General features: G+C 44.0%; 2 protein-coding genes across 6 annotated transcripts in view; one reads left to right on the forward strand and one right to left on the reverse strand.

The window, feature by feature from the left end:
• Window positions 1–17,571, reverse strand: part of LOC100749861 (tyrosine-protein phosphatase Lar) — a 287,592-nt gene that overhangs the window by 244,997 nt on the left and 25,024 nt on the right. The gene's annotated exons all lie outside the window — the stretch shown is intronic.
• The window catches only part of LOC100744512, a 148,248-nt gene that overhangs the window by 27,358 nt on the left and 103,319 nt on the right, over window positions 1–17,571 (forward strand). Inside the window, exon 2 of one of the 4 annotated variants that reach the window (XM_033324607.1) lies at window positions 7,899–8,015. The exons of the other annotated variants lie outside the window; for them this stretch is intronic. The gene's annotated coding sequence lies outside the window, so the exon portion shown is untranslated. The remainder of the gene's footprint in view (window positions 1–7,898; window positions 8,016–17,571) is intronic. 4 annotated transcript variants of the gene reach the window in all.

Here is a 17,571-nt window from a genome sequence, read left to right on the forward strand (position 1 = left end):
TTGGAAAAGTTCCAGACAAAACGATCGCGATCCTCGACGAACAGCATTTCCATCCGATATCTCTGCCGCATGATAATTCAGCAAACGGCGATATCGACGTTCGAATCATTTTGAAAAATATGATTTTTACAAGTTCGTAAAATCGTCCTGATTCATCCATTATCTGTTCAAGTTGCTTGTACGTCATCGTAAGTTCGGAACAAGGAGAAGAACAAGTAGAAAGACTAGTCGAACGTGGTATAATTAATGACAAGAAGAGCTAACACACGACGTCGACCGATATTAATAGCTTCGAGCAATAAGGGTATAAGTTCGTTAGTCGTGCGGCGACTTTGAAGACTAATGACGAAACTTTTGTCTCGATCTCGCCGATGTACAAAGTCTAGTGTTTTGGCAAATAACGCTCGATTAACCGCGAGACATTTGAACTTAAGCGTATGGTTCGCGTGTTCGTGGAACGGCAGAAATCGACTGCTTGCGAAAATGCTCGCGAAACGGTGTTTTCATTAATATCGTTAAAGGAACAACGCGCTATATCGGATCGTGTCCAATTTATCCGATAGAGAAATTATTACGGTTTGGTATAAAGAAAAAAGCAAAAGGTGGAGCAAAATGGTCGAGTACTTGGTCGTAATACTCGCAGACCCTCGCGATAATTATTGGGGTAAAGTCGTCAAATAGCTTTCCTTCGCTCGACCGGTCTCGCCGTTCCGACTCCTGGGAGGAGAAAAATCATTTAGCCTGTTTCCTGAACACGACGGAGAGAGATAGGAAAGGATGGCGGTCCATTGGCAGAACGTAATTGGTGGCATCTGTGACCTACTGTTCCGCGAAATTGATTCAAGTCTCGAGCCGGAGAATCGGGGCTAATTGGAACGAGTAACGAATCTCCCGGAGGAAAATCGCTATGATTTTTCTCTCGCGCTACTTGAACGACAAAGGTGACGTTCGCATACTCTTTACTCCTGATTGCCGGATTTTAGATTACGTCGAATCCGTTTCCGTTCTATATCGATGAAAACGATTTGTCTTTACTTTTCTTTGCTTGTTTCGATAACTCTACGGATTCTTCTGAAAACGGAAGAATCCGATTTCGTTGGAGAAACTTGGTCGCAGAGAGCAGCAACGCGAATAGATGTACGCAGCCCTCGGTGTTACAGTAGAAATGATGCTCGATGTTAGAGTATCGTAATATATAACGGGAAATGCGTTTTAATTGGACTATCAGCGAAAAACGAACGTTGGCGGTTCCACTTTCGGCGAGAAACTAACTGGCGCGGGGACTGTACAAGATGACAAAATTGAGCGATATTTTTCCAGAACCTTCCTCTCTACGACTCGTGTCGTTGTCGCTGTATGTAATCCAATGGTTTTCTCCCTGATACTTTCAATTAAAAGCTTCTTTTAGTTCTTATTTTTGGATCTTCGTTTCAAGCTATAATAAAAATTTATCGACACGGTAACGTTTCAATCTTCGACTTAATTTGAACGTATTTTTCGATTATTCATCTTCCCAGGAGCGAAGAAAATCGATGATATAATAGAGGAACGACTGGCGGTCGCGGAGAAAGCAATCGCGTTGGTGATGATGGCAAAGAAGATGGAGGTACGCCCGGTACATTATTAAATATGCCTGGGAAAATTAGATTCGAAATTCTTATTTTTCCTTGTGGCGTTTCTACCAACCCTTCTGCTCCACCATCCACGAGCGTTCACGATTGCCCGCCTTCTCCGTTCCGTGCTTTCCCTTTCTTCCTCTCGACCAGTTCTACGTATTGCAGGAAAGATACGTTGCAGCCTGAGGCTAAATGCCTGTGTCAGCATTGTTAAGCCAGCAGATATGGCTGACCCAATAGTCTTAAATTTTTACGTTATGTACCTACCCTTCGCGTAACTTTCGTTCTTTTTCACCCATTTTCTCTTAGGTTCTTCTCTGTTTCACCTTCTGCAACCTGCGCTCGCTCCGAGGTTCTGCCGTTTAGTGTTTAGAGATGAAACGTTTGATGAAATTGCCGGCGGCTACGCGCTAACGTTCTAACGCGCCGAGATATCATCGCTACGTACAGTTACGAGCGTCGCGTTTTTCCTCCGCAGATCGAAAATCAACTAAATCGAAGTGCATGTACATCCTTTAGACCGTGTCGAGAATCGCGAGTTTCCGGAAGCGAAACTTCAAATTAAAAAGTTATCTCGTTACCGTGCCGTAGGTAATTAACGAGCGCTAGTAGCTATGCTCATATTTGGTTTAACGACTCAAAGGGCTCGTTAACGAGCATCGCTTTATTTTGCGGCGGAGCATTTCACTTCCACGCTGATCTTTGCTATTTCGGTCAACAGTTTCCTTTTTCCACGAGACAACAAATTTCGCCTGCGATCTTTCTCCAATCACCAGTCACGAATATGCTTATCGATGACAAGGACGGTGCGCTGTTCGCTAGATGGTACAAACGCTCGACAACCGGGATCTTGTCTTCGTAATTAACGGGAGCCGTGCAAGCGCTGTATCGCAAATCAAACTTACTCGCGGTGTAGTTAAATTTGAAAGCACCAAACGCTTCGAAATTTCCTCGCGATCGATCGAAGTAGAGTCGTTAAATACGACGCGCGAGAATCTTCTCGCCGTGTTTTCCGCGTTCGGTGCCGCGAACACGAGTATGGAATAAGAAGACACAGCGAGGACAGTTATCGAAGTAATTCGATGAAATTATCTCGATAACTATCGCGTAGCCATTTCAGCGCGATTAAACTTTAGGCAGGCCGAAGTTTCCGTTAATCTGCAGCCGTGGAAAGCCCGCGTTGTCGATAATTGCAAGATCCTTCGTTCGTTCGTTCTTTCCTTTCTTTTTCTCTCCGTCCTTGTTTTCACCGTTGAACCAAGGGAAAGAAGATCGAAGGACGAAGAATAAAACTAGCTTCGAAGCGTTCGTAAGGAAGAACAAGCTGCGAGAGGAGAGGGAAGAGAGTCGGTTCGGCGAGACACCCTTAACGCGGAATGTCGCCTGAATTACGACCCTCCTTATGGCTAGTCCGAGCGCACCGTTTCGAGACAAACGGGCAAGCAGAGGCCGCGAGCGCGAATTTCTTTGCGAATTCCACCGGAATTCCGGTGCCAAGCGGCTCCGTTCGCCTCTTTCCTTTCTACGCCACCACCCATCCCTCGAGTTAGGTGAAAAGTAGCTGCGAGAGGTATCTCGGTGCTTTTTTAAAATTTCGGTAGGTTAGAAGATTGGATACAGACTTCCTTCCGCCTCGTTAATACCGTTTATCCCGTCAGACCTTTTTCGTCGATTCCGCTTAATTTATTTACTTATTTGCCGGTTAAACCTTTTGGTATGCTTAACATCGAAGATATCGTACTTTTCACTAAAATCAATATTTTTCATGTAAATATCGTTGAAAGAGAACTCCATAACTAAAATTAATAAAAAACGGCGGCTTCGACAACGCGCGATTGATAACGTACGATCGGATTTTTCAGTTACTTTTAGATGAAAAATAAAAAAATGTTATAAAATAGGTCAGAGCGCGATAGAGTATTTTGAGTGTCAGCGTTATGAAAGAAGAGGGATATCGAGGAACTCGGCGTACGAATCGAAATTAGAAGAAATAATATTCTTTAGCTGCCTATCTTTCGATCGATCGCTAAATAACGTGGAAATGGCACGAAATTGGCAATGTCGATTCATCGAGCACACCGTGTTCGATGCGTGTGAACACTGACCATTAAAGAACTAATTGCCGCGGTCTTTTTGTTTTAACCTCGATCCTCCTCTCCTCCTCCTTTGGCTGTGGTTTCGTTGAAACGAAAGGAGTAGAAAAAAGATTCGCCGTGTTCGGTTGGAAAGACCGATAGCGTGGATTCGCGAGGCAGGGAAAGAGGAAAGAGTGGGAAAGAAGGAGACGAGAAATGAGGAGGTTGGGCGCGGCCGAAATCCATGGAAAAACGGGGCAACGACCAGATATCGGATTCCGAAATGAAAACGGGATGCGGATGCATCGACGAGAAAGAGGCGCGGAAAAAAAGAGTAGCACGAACCGCGAGCAAACGTATCGACAAAACGTAAACCTGGTACGAGAATGATTTCGTGGGCCAACGCTAAAATATCCATGTTCTGCTTGTTAAACGATTACGACAGATGTATCTTTTCTACGTAGGAGAATAGAGAACGGTGCAACGGTGCGAGTAACTGATACAAAACCATTGACAATTGGCTCGACGTTGCGAGGAACGTTGACGTTAACTCGTATCGAAAAACTACACGGCTAATACGACGAACTATGCGGAATCATTTTACGTTGGACTTTTTGTCACGCACGCGTTACATCGATCGAATCGTAACAACGTCCATCGACTTTTGAAAAGACGCGAACACGGTCTAAGCTTCGCGGCCGTTTACGAAAGGGACATGGTTTAAGAAGGGGTCTGATAATCAAATTCTTTCGACACGCTTAGAAGCGAGTCTGCACGACGGTAACTTTCTTCTCATCCTATCTCGTCGGAAATAATATTGCTGCTGAAACGAAGTTAGAATATCCGTCGGAAGCGATACTGATATCGATCGGCTGTTATATCTTGACTAAGTGAAATTTTTTTTTTCCAGCGTAAATTATTTTCTCGCCGAACCTTACTTGGCCGAGCGCGATACACGCACGCGTTACCAGAAAATTGCATTTTGAACGGCTCGATAGATGCTTAACTTTTCTCGAATCTTTCGCTTCGAAATTGATTTACTTTATCATTCAAATTTCAACGAAGAATTTATCAGACTAATGTTCTTTGTAAATTTATCCAATTATTTCGTGAAAGTTTCCCGGCTAACTTAACTTACCTCATTTGATCATTTTTAAGCGACTTTATAAAACTTTAACCGCTGTGTAATAATTATTATTAATAAGCCTTCCGAAGATTTGTTCAGCCCGCTCTAAAGTAAAGTTTTCCGTTTGGTTTTCGACGTAGCATTCGTTTTCCAGCTTGCCACTCGTTGCCTTCCTTTTGTACCTCCTCTGTCTTCTTTCACCGCAAAAGAACGACAAGAACGACGACGGCTCGTGGAAAATTGGTTTCTCGGACGCGAAAGCAAATCGAGAGAGAACGTGGAGCCGAGTAGTTTTTACCAGTGGACGAAGAAGAACTTTACCGACGCGTCTTTTCTAGGCAGACGTTCATCAGCCAGTTTTCCAGACTCGAGAAACGAGAAATGCAAGGAACACGCGACAATTTTCTGTTAGCTTTTATTTACTTTTTGCATTCCAATCCTTTTTTTTTCGAGATCTATCGAACGAAGTTCTATGCAAGGTTTTTAATTATTTCTGTCGGGAAAATCGATTAAAGTTTCGTGTTTGATAAAATTTTATCCGTCAATGTTTTCGTATTCGTTCGACAAGTTTCGCGAAGCTTCCAACTCTTTTCGACGACTTGAGCCCAGCTATCGCTTCAAACGTCACTCCCTCGAATCTATTTCACCGCCTTCGCCAAAAGTATCTATCGCTTAAAAGTTGAGGCCAGCGCGAAACTTGGTAAATTTTAAGCGATCTCAAGTGCCGGATACCTTTGAATTTTAATTCCCGTGCTTTTATCGGTGCTTCGTCCGCTGGAAAAATGCTTATCGCTTTATGACGAGTCCGCCGTGTCTCTCGCCGACTATCCGCGCCAGAAATCCACCCCCTCCTGCCGTAATACCATTTTCATCATTTTACTTCATTTCTCTCTTATTCCGCAAAATTCTGTTTAGATTTACTCGCTGCCTTTACCCGTCCTATAATTATTAAATCAAGTTTACGTACGGAACGTTCAATATTTATTTACACGATAATAATCCATTTCGAGAAGAAGTTCGCTTACGCGATTAAACACATATTCACATTATTTAGCGTAATTTCTGTTCGTTAGAATTACGAGATACAGATCGTTAAAAAATTGTTGAGAGCCGAATTTCGCGAATTACAAGGTAAATTTCTTGCTTCGATTCGACTATATCTACTCGACTAACCTCGCAATGTTCTAAGCTTTGCAACATTATCTTCGTATCGATTGCATCTTAACTTCGAGTTACGAAATCCTGACTCGTGAAATAACATCTCTTCGTGGAACGTTCGATCGATGGTTTTCTATTTGTCGATGAAAATATGAAAAAGAAAAAAATAACACATTTTTAATGGCGAGTTTCCCTCCGTAACTACGTATCTCTTTCCAAGTTGTTGGTCTGGAAAGAGATTTTCAAGCATAGAGATTAACGAGCAGTACAAACGAAAATACGTGCGCATGTACTCGTGATACTATCTATAGACAACTAGGAACTAGACGAGTACCAACCTCGGTTATTGGTTCATTGATTTTTGCATGAGGTCGAAGCCTAGGTTCGCGAAATTGCAAATATCGATACTCGATGGCAGCCTTCCGGACAAACAAAGCCGATAATCCACCCTTAGAATTTCGATGTCTTTGTCTCTGTTTCTTTCGCACTCCCATGGCTTCGTCTTTATCCCTCTGCCTTAGAAAATATTACCCTATTACCTTTTTTCTTTCTCGTCAGAACTATTTATATTCACAGATTTATTTACGTTATCGCCGCTTTTCTAAGGCGTGATTTCGGAAGGGATATCGCGTTATCCGCTATAAAGTATAAAGAATATGTCATCGAAATATAAAAAGACACATTGTGTCTATCGTGTGAGTCAGATGTACTCGGTCTCGTGCGTGTTTTGTGTACGCGAGTCTCTAACTAGGTGAATTTCTTTATTAAAATTCAAGCGGGAAATATTCTAGCGCCGTGTTTCTCTCATGGGATTACTAGCAAATACCAACGAAGGCTATACGACTACGGATTCGCTTGACTATAGAAGTGCGGATGATTCGGTCTGGCGGTGAGTACGATTGGTTTCCGGGGCTCGGCGCCTCTGCCGGAAGTCACGCTAACTGCTACCAGCACGCCACACTGGCGTAATCCTGGAATCTTGGTTTAACGAACTAAGACTCGTCTCATTTTATAGAAAACACAATCATTCGTGCACTTTGCACACCGAATGTATCATTTAGGTAAATCGATTTTTACTAAATCGTATTTAATATTTTAGTCGCCATTCGTTTGAAATATACGTGAAAGAATCGGAATCGCTGCTGGAATCGCGTTTTTCTTGCGACTTTGCCACCGCTGCGAATTTTCTAAGGTAAATATAATTTGCGATGGTTTCCGAGATCGTTACGAGTTTCGCGCGTCTCTTTCCCTCGGAAAACTTTGAAAGCCTTGTTAGAGAAATGAAAGATCGAATGTGTCATCGCCGAAACGAGGGTCGACTTTAGAGTTGACGGGATTTTCGGTGGCCAACCACGACAAACAGGGCCGGATCCTTCGTGACCGCTAATCCGTACTAACGTTCCGACTTTCTTAGACGCGGTCTTGTCTTCCAACATTGGCTTACTTGCTACCAACAGAGCTTCGATCCAGCCTTTTCTAGGTCACCGTTATGTCGTATAAATCAGATTTCATTGTAGACGCGATTAATTTATAAGATTCGTAGAATGTTTCCCTTTCTTAAATAAAACGTTGTCTCAGAAACGTGATTACTCGGCGCGGTATTACTCCGGTTAAATAGAACTCGAGTTCGCGAAAACTGGCGCAACTCTAAATGAAAATGGTGTGAAGGATTAATCTGAAAATGGAAAAAGTAACCGGCGAGCTTTTTACCAATGTATACGTTTTCCAGTGCTACTATGGCTTCTATCCGTCTTGTCGTCGGGCGGGGAAAGTGGAAAGAACTTCTGTAGGTTCTGACGCCACGCCGAGGCGAAAGTATTTCTCTCTCTCTCTCTCTATCCCTATCTTTTTCCACCTCAGCTTTTCCTTCGGACGTTTACTTCCAGCTTAGTTAGCAAAACGCGATCTCTTTCGTTGTTCCAGTAATGAAACGAAACGATAAAGCGGCACACTCCGAAGGTTTATCGGTGCGTCAGAGGTAACCGCTCGGCATCCGTATATTTTGAACATTCGAGACGGAAGAGAGAAGGGGGTGGCTGGGTAAGTATCGGGAACGGCCATTGTAAAAATTCAGTAGGATTTCCTTCAGCGTCGCCATTTTCTCGAGAAAGTAAACAGCGCGAAATGAAGAAGATCTTTGCATTTTTTTTCCAATTAATTCTTTGTTCCTTTTTTGTCCTCTTTAACTTTGCTGTTCCGTTCTGAGTATTTCAACGAGAATACATAGTCCGTGGATATTTAAACAATTATAGGAAATTCAGATAACCAAAAATGCAAAGCGTGTATAATAGACGAAAATACGTAAAATGTATTACGCTATATTGTATAATACTTGGAATATGAAATTGATCTTTATTTAGATTCTATTTCTGTGGTTCTATTAATGTAGTTCCTGTCAGGATGAACTTGGATATATCTTAGCGATTTAATAATGTATCAGCTTAAAATCTCGAGTTTCCTCTTCGTATCCGATTCCATTAAGTCATCCAAAATTAGACAAAGCAACTGGTTCGTAGAATTTCAAATTTGATGCGAGTCGCAGTGGAAAATGGTGGATTTTTGCCCCTAGTTTCTTTCGTATCACTCGAAGCTTCCCATCCGCTGGGGAATCCATTTCTAGGAAAAGCAACTCTCTGAATGTTCAAATTCCCTCTAAATGCCCACTCGTCAGTTATCCAGCATGCCAGTCTATCACCGCATTGTTTTGAAGCTCGTGAAGCATCTAGGCAAGCATTTGCAATCTGACAACGCCAGTTACCACTTCACGAGATGCTTCCATTTGTCAGCCATAATTACGAAGATACTTCGTGTTAGTTACATATTTGACAAGAAACGGTTCAACCATTTTCCTTCAACTTCATAGACTCTAGAGATACTTGGTCGTTTCTTATCAATCGAGAAAATAAGAGGAAACCCGAGAAGATAAATGTTCTTTATCTGTATAAAATGTTGGTGTTGAAACTGCAAAAAAATAAACGACTATGGTCGTAGAGAATAGAAGGAGGTTGACGATAAGAAGACACTCGAGGAAAACAATGCACTATGCTCGTTTTGCTATAATACAAAAGAGAAGCACGTTGCGTCATTGACGACAGGGTTATAGCAGGGTGTTAACAGCCTCTTGTTCCGCAGTTAGGATTATTGTCACAAACACGAGAAACTTTCTTCGTTCGCCAATTACAGAGAATATCATTGTTTCTCTGAATCTCTTAACGGCTGTCTTCTATCGCCGTATACATCGATTACATGTTACGGCTGGGCTATACTTACCGTTATTATTGCATAGATAATATACGGCAACGTATACAGCTTGTTTCTGTCCTCGCGTTATATATTATTTTGTACGATCACTGCGTGCAACGATAAGCCACCGTTCATTTCGACTTCTTTGGTAGAATATTTATATTTCGGCAGTCTAATCGTCCAGTATTAAATCTGCCGTGCTATAGTATGCAACTCGTAATAGTATTCGTGTAATGCGTGGATATGGCAGCGGTAAAAATGGTACGAGTAGTAAGAGTAGGCGTAGTAATCTCTTCTATGATACAATCAAGTTCTACATTGAAGCATCGAATAACTATCCCGATTAACGCAACAACGTACATATGTATATGTGTATGTGTATATATATATATATATACATATTGTATATATCCTCGCCTGCAGCATTCTATTTTTCTCATAGCAATTAAATCACTGCTACGCTATATTTCACGCGGCTCTGACCGAGCTTTTAGACTCTCACCATTTCACGTACCTGTTAATTTATTTCTCGAGACGCCTTGTATTTTACCTAATTTTACGAGCTCGCAATATTGCGGAGGCTGCTACGTATAAGAATAATGACAGGAAATGTTGATTCGTGAAATTACTAAAGTCTCACTATCATAGCGAAGGAGATGGTTTCAGAAGCAAATAGAATAAGTAAACGTCGAGAAAGTGGAACGAGAAAGACGGACGATTGTACGCCGGCAAGACTATGCAATAAATAATAAAGGCAAGATCCCTCGAGTCTTGGAATCTACCTACGCTGTAGACGAACCGGGGAGTAAAGTTTCCCGGTAGCTCCGTTGCACTGTCTAGGAGACCTTACTCGAGTCGTACGTGGATATTCCGTAACACCTTTCTTTTTTCCTCTCCTTTTGAGGAAAACAAAGTTCGCGAGACTTTTTAATGAAATTACTACACCGTATCCCATAAATAACCCAGCCGGCACGTTACGATTTTCAGCGTTCTTCACAACCGAGAATCGTTTCAGTTTGAACTCGTATTTAATTTTCCTCACGACCGGCTAACGACGCAGACGGCAGGATTAGGTCTAAGGAATCGAGCGATAATCCGGCCTGGACGAGCGTTCTACTTGGGACGCACGATAAAGCCGGTCCCGTCTTTAAGTGGAAACGTTCGTTCAACGTCAGACGAGGCACGTACCAGAGCACCGGTGTCAGGGCGGAGCGTAAGAGGGTGAATAATCATTTTCCGTCGTAACGAGGGAGATCTAGTAGTAACCAACCCCACTTCGCGCTTTACTCCAGCTACGTTTCTATGCCCCTAACTTTCGATCAACGTGTAGTAGAGTCGCGATTCCATTTCGGAACAAAAGAAATTTTTCATCAAACTTGGAATAAAAATCGTGTTATAAATTTTTACCACCCGTCCATTTATCTTTTTTTCCTATCCATATCTCATTTCCCCCCTCTCCCCATTCGAATTTTTCGCCAATGAAATAACTTTCCATATTTGCATTCCCTGTTCCGAGTCCTACACTTTTTCCCATTCGAGAATCGTTGGCGGAAATCCTGCCGAATCATAGCCATTAGCTTCGTTAATCGTGATTTTGTACTAAAGAGAGGACACAATTACTTCCGTGATCGTAAATAATCCAGATCGTTCGGATAACGTAGCTTCGTTGCGAACAATTAGACGACGTGAACGTTGTTTCCTACAGCTGACTAATTCTTGTCGAGCTCGATTCTAATACCGTTTAGATTAAACGTCTACCACGAAGGGAATTGGAATTCGGAACCGTGTAACTTCGAGATCGAAGCCTAACCACGGTTTAAAAATTATTCTTGGAAACGTTGAAAAGTTGCAAAGAGTTTCTCCAATGAGTCGATGATAATTATTTAGAAAATATCGCGAATCGTTCGAAAGAAATACAGAAACGCGTCTTGCCGCGTGTCTTATCGTTCAGCAACGGGACGACGGGATTCGTTTTATGCGATTAGAAGTGGAGAGACATTGGAATTATAATATTTGGACGGCAGAGTTGGGTGTGATCCAAAATTCTCGATGAAAATCACGGGTCGAATACGATGCAGTGGACCGAACGAAACTTGGCGTTTACGTAATTTCGAGCTTCGCGTCAGCGACTATGCCGGTAAAAGGTCGATAAATGTAAATCGCAACGACCACTACCTGTCGGTAGTATGGATAAACGTTCTCAAATAATCATAACGTTTTACAATTAACGTAACCAACGTTTACCGATTCGGTTGAATAAGTGGCTGGAAAAATTGAAATCTCTTGAGAGGTAACATCTGTTTGATCGATTAGCAATCACTCACTGATATTATTCGCTAGAATCCGGACGAATAAGAATTTCGAAAGGTGGATTGAAAAGTTTGTAGTTTGCCCCGCTCGATCCACTTAACCAGTTTCCTCGAGGCGATCGTTATTCAAATTCGATCGAGACGTTCCGGGGATGTCGGCGAAGACAGAAATCACGACGAGTAAAATTTCGCACATTGGATTAACGACGGAGGAATAGATTTCGCGATTGGGTTGCGTCGAATGGTCCGTGGTATCTAGCAACAACGTCGAACGACGGTATGCGAACGATCAGGGAGCGAAGGAGAATAGCCGGTGATTGAGGGAATATAGGGGAGCCATCGTCGAATATAACTCACGTCGCAGTCGAACTGTCTCACCGGGCTAGCTCGTTGGTTGGCCGGTCGACTGGTTGGTCGGTCGGTTGGCTCGTTCGAAACGATCACCGGGCATATTAACGAACGCACTAGGGCTCATAAATCATGCCAACGCAGGGAGCAACCAATCGAATAGCCCTGTTAGGTACGAACAGCCAATCGGAGCCTCGGTCGAACGGACGTGCACGTCGAACGAATCCCACGTCCCGGAAATTACGTGTCCGACTCTAAACTCTGATGATTGATGAGCCGGCTGTAGCTAGTGGAAATAGTGTGCACTCGCACTCTCTGTGTCTCTTTCCGTTCCTCTTTTCCTTTCCATCTCTTACTTTCTCTCTTTACCTCGAAACGATTTGCTCCTTGCTGCTCGAAACCTCCCTGAAAGCTCGCACGTTCCTCTTTCCGATGCTTTTCCGTGTCTCTTCGTCACTGTCAGATACCTAAGCGTACGACGAACCTCTCTACCGCGCGGCAGTAATGTTTTTCGATTAACCAGTGTCATAACGATTCTGACATGTTCGATCGCGTGACGCACACGCTACGTTCGTTAATGGCAGATAAACGGCGCAACACTCGCCTTATTTCCAATATCGCTCGCCGTTTCTGCAGATACCGCTAGTTTTTAATAGTTTTCGCGTAAGGAAGAGAGAAAAAAAAAAGAAAAAGAAGAAAAATGGAGACGTGGAAACGCCTGCAAGTTTCATGCAATAGTTTCGTAGTAGGTATCTTCGCTTCTCTCTTTGATTCCTTCGAAAATGTTCTTGCGGTTGGATCGTCTGTGCACGAGCGCACACACGGTTGTCATCGAGATCAAAGCAGTCGCGAAACGAGGGGATTTTAATGCGTTTGCCAAAGCGTCTCGGTCAAAGCGAGCGTAAAGAAGTACGAAGCGGAGAGCGTGGTTCGACAGAGGGATGGGAAGAGCCAACGGAGAAACAGACGTTTTTCCTTCCTCTCGCACTTTTCAAGATTACAAAAGTAACGTTACATCGACGAGGAACTTAACGTTAGACATCGTTCGCTGCTGACTGCGATCAACGAACGGATATAATCGATGCCTTAATTCGCGCCATCTCAGGAATCGTATTAACTGGCGGCCAATTCGTTTGCTGTTATTACGTAACGCGTCGAGAAATCCTACAGCTTGGACGATTTGACAAAATTCGCAATGATCTGCGCGTTTTGATAGAGCAGTGACTTTGCGCGAGAGAAGTCGGATTTATAGTCCGATTTTGTACAGCAGCGAAGAGAGGAAACGATTTAGCGTGAAAAACTTGAAACGTAATTCCTGCCTTTAACTATCTGCGCTCGGGAAACGTGAAAAACTGGCAAACGAGTCGCCGAGGATTTAGAAAATTCCAAATTCAGCGTGGACCGTGAACGAAGGAACGGGAGATTATTTTTTAAATTTATTCTTTCGCGTGTTAAGCTGCTCGCCGTGTTCTGAGTGGACTGAGCGGAAGAAAAAGCAAACGCGAGAAGATAACGAAGCGAGTCATAGGCTAGAACCGAGGGGAGAATATGGAACGAGATAAAAGCGAATGGAGGAAAGAGAAGACTCGAGAGAGAGACCTGGCGCACTCGAAATGATTGAAAGACCGAAGAAATTGAATTCTCGCATTCGATCGTGCCAGCTCGGGTCCTCTAATTGAACGACTCCTCTTCCCCTTGTTCCTCCGTCCCTTTTCACTTGTCAATTCTTCACCCCTTCCTTCCTTTCCTTTAGTATTTCCTACTATTCCACGCCACTCGTCTTCCCGTCTCATTTTCTTCTCCGTCGTTTAAGCGGTCCCCTCCTCTTATTCTCTCTAACCGACGTTCTGCCAGCCAGTAATTCGTTTATCATCGGCGCTTAACCGTAGACCGAATTAACACTACGAACGACAATCGCATGGACGTCGGAGCAGCGAACAAGACGATTCACCAAGAACGTAATCAGGCTACTCGAACGATGCTACAGGAAAACCACGAGAACCGTAACGAAACGACTTCGATCTTAATTTCGTTAGTTTCTGCACCAGATTTGCGATCTATCGTCGGTGTCGGTTTCGAAGGAAGCGTAGAAGGAGCGCGTGATACGTTCTCGCATATTCTTCAGCCGTATCGAACTCGATGCTCGACGTCGGTTTCATATGCTTAGAACGAAAGCAACCGTAGTTTCGCGCGTTCTTCGTTTTCCTATTTACGAGAGGATCGTAAAACGACGTTTGACTAGCAGTAAAACAGGGCAACCTAAATTCTTGGACTCGCTTGGATTTCTCACGGACACGGATTTCCACGAGTTTGCACGGGAACGAGCGGCCGCCGATTTCATCGATCAAAAAATTGGTGCAATGGCGAACGTTGGAATCGAGCCAGATCGCTGTTGTAAATAACAAACGACTATTTATTTTTGCATCTACAAAGCTCCGCACGCGCATCTTTTTACAGCACGGTAGCTAGTGAAAATACTTGTTCAAAATGTTTGTGCACTGTCCGTTTCAAATTTATTTGTTATTTTAAGCGCAAAACGTATTTCGGTCTTCGTATCGGGAACCGTACTTGGGAACAACTACGGTTCGTCGATCGAGGCAACGTAAAAACAAGAGATAAAACGGTGAATGGAAAGAGAAGGAAAGAGAGTCGGAGTAAACGAATAGAAAAGGAAGTGTATGCACGAGGTAGAAGCGCGGAGGTTGGGTTGGTCCGCGCCTCGGTTAATAAATAGCAGCAGTATGCAAATAAAGTCAATCGTGCAATCGTTTGAATTTTAATTCGTTGAAATAAAAAATGAAATTTGCTGCCACGGCTACAAGGCGAGCGAACGAGCGAGCGAGCGAGCTCGTGCGATCGCTATTGCTCTCCTGTGATCGATAAAATCGAGCTTCACGCGACTATGACGTTTCCGTCGTATAAGCATGTTACGCTAAACGTTAGAATAGGCAGGATTTTATCGAAAGCGTGAAGAAATCGTAAAGATGGTTGTCACGGGTTGTAAAATGGGCGTAGACCGCTTAATCGTGAAATTTTTTACGAAGCTACAGCTCATGCACCGGTACAAGTGGACTGCCATCGCTAAAGCAAGTATATAAGGGCATTGTTCACTTCCTGTTTTGAATATCGAATTTACGAGCAAAGTTATGTGCAGCGCCCGCAAAATCTTTCCCTTCCCCCCTTCCCCTTTACCCTTCTCCTCTCGACCATCCCCTTTCTCTCTTTCTCCGTCGAGATTCTAACTTGGCCCGTAAAACTTCGGTCGGAACTCGTCTTCGAAAGGCGGACTTTCCTCTTAAGGGTTTCCAAGCAAGCAGGGAATATGGTCGAGGTGTCGTAAGAACGATCGTAAGATCCACGATTCGTTTTGCATTCCGCGATATCCGTTCTCGTAGCCGCGAGAAAATCGATCGATTCGAGTCATTTGACGCGGCGAGTGAAGCGAAAAAGACAGGGGAAGACGTACTACACGTCAACTCTGGCTGAGGCAAAGACACGGCATAGGGAAAAGAAGAGGAGGCAAGGATCGAGGTTATGGATGAAAAGATCGAAAGGACGGAACGTGGTTCGATAGTCTGTCGGTAAAGAGTGACGGACGCTTCCTTTCGAGATAGGTGACGGAGAACTGCCGACAGAGAAAGTCTTTTCTGCGGCGAATCAAAAGTCGAACGTCGAAGGCACTTGCATTCTTGGCGAACGGTATATCGCGCGCTCGAGCAAGAAACGTCAAGGATTCAGGTTCCGAGTAAGGCTTGCCACGAGAGCTACCGATTCCACCTGATGTCGTTCACCGACCTAGGCTTCATTTTCAGATCACGTACACGCCATTGCGCTAAGCTTCGCTCCTCTTGCCTTCTATTTCGACAGCACCGGATGCGGAAATCACTCTCCTTCGACTCTTTGCCTTCTTTTTCATTTCCTCTCTCCCGCTTCCCATCACTCGCAATTTCTTGCGTATCTTTATTCTTTCGGCATTCGCCAACCTATTCAAACGCGCTTCCCGATATCGTCGCTCTTGCAACAGCGAGTTGCTCTTCCACTTGATTTTGTTGTTAATTATTATCGGCCTCGGACAATTTTCCATGCAACTTCTCGTTCGTAGCACGTATTAATCGTTCCATGAAGTCGACCGGTATTTCGTTAATATAATACGAATCTGGAGAGAAAATAGCTCGTGCTATTCCGGTTTTATTTCGCTATTTCGAAGTATTGGATAAGAAAAAGCTCGAGAGTTTAGATAGAGGTGAAGAAGCAAAGCAACGAAGCAGTTAATTTTCTTATTTCGGTCTCTAGAATTTCGATCTCTTAATGTAGTAGTCAATTTGATGGTACGCGAGATCGCTAGTGTCAGATTAGTGTCGACGCGCCATTGCGATTTATTTGCGACGACGTTTCGCGGTTTCGTTATATTTTAAATAGCGCGATTTCAATTGCTACGATCGTGCGAATCGCGTCATTAAAACCTAATCCCGTCGAATCGAACAACGTCACCGCTTATTATAGTCGCAACGTGTCGCGTCGCTCATTTGCACCGGCCCTTATTCGTGACAATTCGTTCTAATTGCTTCTAATCGATTGCAATCGGCCTTTCTTCGTCGTTATCTGTCGTTGGTCGCTACATGCGTCGTTATTCGTCGCCATACGTGCTCCTTCGTCGTTATTCGCAATCTCTATTCACGGACGCTATTCGGTCGATACGAGGCGAAGCGCGTGAAACATTTCGACTTTCATCCATTCGCAGTTCGTTGCGAGTCGAGTGGTTCGTTATCGGCGCGAATAAGAAACGGCTGAAACGAAGAATAGGGACGAGCGAGAGACGCAGCGTAGGGAAAATTGATCGAGATCGAGCGGCGATCGGCTAGTCACGAATCACGCGAATCACGATTTACGGAAAGAGTAAACGAAGCAGTGGCGTAAGAGGGGTAAGTAAATACGAGGCGAGGGTGGGAACGTGGAACGCATGTACACAACGAAGGTCGTTCTCGAGTGTCTATACGCGTATTCTGACTCACGTACGACCACGAACGAGAATATACGGGCGTGCGAACAAACTACAACGAACGAGGGAAACGTTCGCCCTCGATCGTGATTTCCGAATGCGCTTCTCTGTACAAACGAACCGTCCGACAACGTTGCCATGCTACAAGCACCGACAGATACAGAACGGTGAAACAAAACGACGAGCCTGCCGCTAAGACGCCCGGCGAACACAACCAACAACAAGGAGAGACGAGCTAAGAGACGAGAACGATGACCCGAATTCTGTCGTGGAAAATCTGCTGGGAAAATACACGGTTCATTGTGCGGCGCGGCAGTTTGACAAATTGTATATGTCTACAAAACCTACTTCTCCTACCTGCTTCACCCGTAGCTGCTCCTTCACGAGAGACCCCCTTATTCGCGAGGCAGGTTCGCGTGCATGCGCGAACCAGCATTGTCACCGAATAAGAAAAGGACAGAGCATAGACCGTTTGCACCGATTCGGCCGACATCGACCAAAAGAGAGGAGATCGCCGATGTGTTCGAAAGGCACATTCCTTCTCCTTCGAAACGAGAAATCACAGCGCGGATTGGCGATGAGATCGATTCGCGCAGCGTACCTTTAAATCTGGCGTTCGAAGCGAGATCGTTTGTGGTTGGGCACTACTGGCAACTCGGATCCTACGATTAAAACAATCTCTCACTGAAATCGCGAC

The sequence above is a fragment of the Bombus impatiens genome, unplaced genomic scaffold (genome assembly GCF_000188095.3).
Source record: "Bombus impatiens unplaced genomic scaffold, BIMP_2.2 scf_4016, whole genome shotgun sequence".
NCBI classification, from domain to species: domain Eukaryota; kingdom Metazoa; phylum Arthropoda; class Insecta; order Hymenoptera; family Apidae; genus Bombus; species Bombus impatiens.